Below are 6,024 nucleotides of genomic sequence, written 5' to 3'. Positions count from 1 at the left end.
AACGCAAAACCCTTGCACCATGGGGCAAGGGTGCCTGTGTTGCATGCAGGATTGCTTTTGTGCAGGAAGGGGCACCTTCCTGAACGAAAACAATTCTGAGAGGTATATTCCTCTTTCTATGTGTGAAGCAGAGTGCAGCACACATAGAAAGAGGAAGTAAAAAGGAAAAATAAAGATATATATATTCTTTTTTTACGGAGTTTTATATAGCGCGAACTTGACCCGGTATCGGGTATCAGAGTGCTTTACACAGCACCAATTGCGTTACATGAGGACACATTCATTTTTGTTAGGCACGGGGAACTTAAGTGATTTGCCCAGAATCACAGGATGTTCAGCGTCATTGCCGAGACTCGAACCCAGTTCCCCAGATTCGAGGTCGACCGCCCTGGCTGTTAGGCCAACTCCTCTCCCCTATTTCTCCTCATTACGCCTCCCCTGGGAAGCCGTATCTTTTTAGTGCATTCCCAGGTGTACCACTGTTAGTCAATCTGGGAATGCATCAAAAACCATAAGAGTTGTGTGGGAACACCCATGCCATGCCCATGGAACGCCTTCCCAGGGCAGAGTAACGCAACTCAGTGATTTGCGCTGAGATGTGCTATTCCAGATTTATAAAGCCGCTCAGGGCCGTGCAAAGTTGCCTTGCGTGGCTTCATCAGGCTAATTTGTCAGGTGCGTTGCACAGGCACTACGTTGCGTGGTGCAACTGCAACACAACTGGCCTCATAAATACGGCCTTAACAGTTCAAATTGCCTGTCCATCTGTCACTGCAGGCAACAGATTGGCTGATTTTGAGGTTGGGTCATGGATCACCATGCAGACAAATGCTGTGTGCAACTGCAAGGAAAACCTTGTGGTCCCCTTGGTGAGCACTGATGGTGCTCCATTTCCTACATGTCTCATTGCCCCTCCGGGACTTCAGTATGACCCTGCGCCAACATCGGTCGCATGGTTTAGGCACAGTCAAAATAAACTTAATTCAGTTACTCCTAACCATAAAGTGCATTTCATATATTAAAATATACATTCTTACACTGTATAACATCTCGCTTTCTAAAATACAATGAATCATAAGAATTGATTTAAATTGATACGAACAACATCATTTCTCAGGATAAAATCCAGAGTGTTCCTCTGCCTGGGTCTGAGTCTGGGTCCTAGGGCCACCAACCTTTTATTTGGGATCACAAATGTGTTATATAATTAGAACTATGCAAGTCTTTCCCTCATTTTAACACCATTTGTGCAATGATTATGTAGTGTTTGATAAAAACATTCTGTTTTATGTTTCCCCTGGTTGGCCTGCAAGGTAAATTAACAATATCAGGCAATATGTGACAAAAGCAATGTGAAGAAAGAGTTCAGATAAAAATGATAAAAATATTATACATTGTAATTGTTTCAGATGATGATATTAGCAGTTAAAAACAGCAGTTGCTGACTTTCATTTATACATTTAAAATTTATTACATAATCAACAATTTAATACATATAAAGATGGTATCTTCCCCTGGTTGGCCTGTCCTTAAGTTAAAAATTACTTATACAAACCAGCTTTTGGGAGAAGTTTGTTTGCCAGTGAAAAACATTTTACTCCTCGATACACCAGTTGGATTGAGGCACCTCCCAGCCAGCTGATGACTGCTTGCCTGCAGGCACGAATATTTAATTCAGTAAGATTGGCTTAAAAAGTGTTTTCCTTTGGACAATGACTGTTGGGCATATGCAGATAAGGTGACATTGATTTCGTTTTGTAACCGCCTAGAAAGCAGTTTGGGGCTTGCTTGCTTCTTGCTTCCCGCCCTTCCATGTTGGAAGCCGATCTTTTGAGTCATAAAATCCAAGGTGATATAGCATAGAGCTCCATTTTATGGCTGGGTTAAAGTGAGTTGAGGCATATGCTTGTGGCCTCAAGTTGTTATAATAATTAATCATGGTCCATGGGCTTTGCTAGGGTGGTTTTATCTTAAACTGACAATTTCTTTGCTGTGGCATTGCTTAACTGAGCAAATGTTGCTTGGTCCATCTGGCTGTCCCATGCTTCTTGTATTTCTAGGTCAACAAATACTTTTCTCCAAATGGGCACCCCATGTGTTGGCTTGCTTTTTTCAATCTGAGCTTTTATCTCAACCCAACATAGGTTATTCAGTGTTCCGCTCTCTGAAGCACGAAGTTTCCAGCACAGTTTTACAAAGGTGTTGATTCTTTGGAATTTCTGATTTTGAAGACCGAATTCCAAATACTTCTGGGCTGGGGAGGCTGCTTTGTGGAGACAGAACACTGTTTTGTACACCTTAGTTTGTAGCTCATTTAGAATGGCTATCTCCTTGCCATGCCATGTTTCCAAGCCACGTGTCAGAGAAGGTAAGAGTTGTACCGCCATCACCGTCAGAAGATGGCTATGTGAAGGGCAGCTCAATGTCTAGTCACAGAGGCAAAGGCCTTCCTTCCCTCATTTGTATGAGGCTTCAGTCATACACAAATGAGGGATTGTCCGCTTGAGAATGTGTAGGTGCAAACATGCAATACATTTTACTGAAGGGGTTGCACAAATGTCTGCAGCACCTAGGGTGCACATGTGTGTGCAAATAACGATTGTGCCCCAGAGGCAATCCTATAATATGGCACCTGGTGTGAGTTTTGTTACTTGCGGATCACAGTGATATCAAGAGCAATGTACCCCTTCAGCACTACCCCACAATAAAGTGCAAATGTTCTTCAGCACACACATTCATAAACATGGAGACATCCCCTTCCCAGAGTCTAACTACTGTAGTCTTCCACAAACGTCCACTAAGAATTTTATTACACGAAAGGGATGCTAATGATAAGGCAGGTGCCATAAGTGACCCAGTCCAGGTGATCCATCTTTCACCGAGGATCCCAAAAAGCCATCTTCAGAGGCCGCATCCAATGGATCCTTTCCCAGTATATCTTCCACTACCAGGCTGTGAGAAGGGACAGAGTATTCAACCCTCTGTCTGACCTATCTTTTTTCTTGGGTAAGGGGGTTGATGGGCAGGGGAAGGGGTCTCTATCGTGTTCCAGGGCTGGTCCCTGGAGGATGGGAGACAACCTGCTTTTACTCGGCTCTAAAAAGACCCTCTCCCTGGATTTGTTTTTGAAGAAGATGTTAAATTCTTCCCCCAGGTGCAGGTCCTTTGGTAATCATCACTTTCCTGCCCTGTGGTTATTAGTAATTGTTGTCTGTCTTTGAGATCATAGGTGAGCGACTGTATCATACTTCCTTGAATGCAGAGGTCTTCTAATCTCTGTAACAATGCCTCATGGTGTGTGATGTCAACGGCAGTGGATAGGCATGAGGCAGAGTTGCAGCCATCTCACATTGCGATGTGTCAGCTTCAGTTTATCCCAAATAGTGCTGTCTCCATGTCTCTGGTTGGGTAGAACTGAGGATGTTGATCAGAAAGTATTATTGTCTTCAACAAAGGTGCACATTTGAGAAAAGATTGCTCTTTCTAATAGTTTTCCCAGAAGATGGCTGTTGGAGATCTGTCTGCAGTTTGATGGATCTAGGTTCTTCTTCTCCAGACGTGGTGCGGGGGGTGTGTGTGTGGAAGTTAGGGGGATAGAATTTGGGATGGATGGTTTATGTGTGCAGGCTACATGTTGTTGATACAACACTGGGTGTGTTGTATGGTCTTGTGTTTGGTGTGCCTGAGGTGATTTGAGGATTAGGTGCATGTAGTAGGAGGATGTTGTGTGTTTGAGAGTGGATGTGTGAGAGAGAATACAATGTGTAGAGTTGATAAGTGGTGTGTTGAGTGGGTGTGTGGAGTCTGGGCCATTTGTGCATTTGGTGGTGAGCTGAGGTTTGAAGAATTCACATTAGATGGTTGGGTGACTTGGCTGAGGGGTCCAGAAAGCAAAGTTGCGTTTGTAAGAACCAAAACACAGGAAGAGAGTAAGAGAGTAAGAGAAGGCGCATAATATTTTCTAGTCTCTAGGCAGTAGTAGGACGGTGGGAGATGCTGAATAACCTCTGTCATGTGTGCCAACGCCACCTGTGGGGCAGAGTATGACCAAAAGCCAAAGGCTGAAAGTTGTTTTATGAGAGGTTTGGATTTCTGCTGGTGTCAGTGGACTGTGTAGAGACAGCTAAGAGTTTGTCCAGACAAAAGATAACATCTAGGATGTGACCCAATCACTGGGCAGCCCTATGCTTCAGATGCAGGATTTCCAGTAGGACAAAGATACTTGCTAAAACCTCCATTGTGATATGTGAGTGATTGAAGATGATGTTAGCCACTGAGTCTGTTGTGTGTCTCCACAATTCAAGGTCTGGCTGTCGGAGATTGCTACATTTTAAGGAATGATAGGTTGTTTGTGTATCAAAGTGGAGGAAATAGAGAAAGGTGCATTAATCACAGAAAATTGGGGTTGCCTGGGTGCTTCTCTGTTCCTTCTTGGTCATAGCAGCCCCGCCCCCTTACTTGCGTTGTTTATGTATCACTATTTTACATGTTGTGGATGGTATGCTGAACAGTTAGGCATAGTTTTCTGTCAGCCATGCTCCAGAGAGGAACTTCATGTCAGAATTCCATAGGTGGAAACGTCTGAAAATATTTGTGCAGTTTCTAATGATTACGGCTTGTTTAAAAACCTGCATATGTTGATGGGAGAGGTATAGTGTTAGTTGATGCTGTTGGCTAAGGTAGTGATTGAAATTATCTTCTTAATGTACAATTTGGAGACCCTGGCAAGGTAAGTGGTAGTTTATCAATAGCTACACAGGAAAAAAGGAAAAAGGCTTTTTCCCTTCTGGATGGTACTGTGCTAATCCAATGCTTAAAAACTTGGCTATAAATACAGACATTTGAGGTGAGCAGGTTTGGAGTGTCGGTGGTATTGTAGAGTGTTCTATTCAAAGGAACTGTTCTCCACCTAAAACCTGGAAAAATACCCAGGGCTCCCTGTTCTTTTTCTATATAATGTATGTAGCACTCTATGTCTTTGATTGCATTATTACATGTCTTTTCATTGTTTCTGCTAATAATGACTACTTTATATGCTTGGACCAATATTCATGACATTCCATTATCAATCTTCTCGGCTCATTCTATTACACATTTAAAGGAGCAAGCCTGGATATCTGGTTGTCTGTGGTGTACTAGAGATGCTGATTATGACATTTCTGTCAAAATATTAATTGATTTTAATAATGCTGGTACATTCTCCTTTTTTGCATTTCTGGACATTTTTGTTAGGGTGTTTACCTTAATGCGACTGTATGTAGGGTGGCCTAGTATGTGATCCTAATGCATTTTACAAACATTGTTCAGTTTTCAGGTTTCACCAAGTCAATTGTTGCACTCACCTTTTCCTGTATTGAGTGATATCTACCTATGAAGACACTTACTGTTACATATTGGTAGCAATATGGGTGCTTTCCCATAATGCTCTTTCCAAGCCTTCAGGTGGCCGAGAGGTTATAAAGACAATTGACAAGTAATTAATTTCAGTGTATGTTGTGGGTCTTTCTGAAAACCAGAATACATCTCATTGTTCCATGGTTTGATGAGCCCAGACCTGCAAAAAATGTCACTTTGCCTAAAGCAACACAAACCTTTGCATCAGAAGTAGGATCCACATGTTATGCAATCGGCGCATGATCACGTTGCCGGGGCAACTCCATCAAAACAATGGTTGGAAGGTCGCCTGATGCTGGTGTGGCGGCATTCCAAGGACATGTGGAAGAATCACCGCTGTACAAATATATCTAGTTAGTTTGTGGCAAAGGATTGTCATAAAAAGGCCCCAAAGCCTCAAAACCAAGTGAATGTCAAACCAGAATATAAATAATTGAGTGCCTGGGGCATTACTTAATTTAAACACAGTTCTGATGATCTTATTTTTTCAGTTCAATCTTGACAAGTCACTGGTCGGTCCAGAGACATGAATTATTTGCAGGAAATTATCAGAAACGACACAGACGTTTCAAATAAAGATGTGCTGATGATCTCCTTTTGGGGAGGAGTGTAGAATATATGTATGTCAAA

This window comes from Lissotriton helveticus, chromosome 12 (assembly GCF_964261635.1).
Source record: "Lissotriton helveticus chromosome 12, aLisHel1.1, whole genome shotgun sequence".
Classification (NCBI taxonomy): Eukaryota; Metazoa; Chordata; class Amphibia; order Caudata; family Salamandridae; genus Lissotriton; species Lissotriton helveticus.
Note: the sequence above shows the minus strand (reverse complement) of the source record.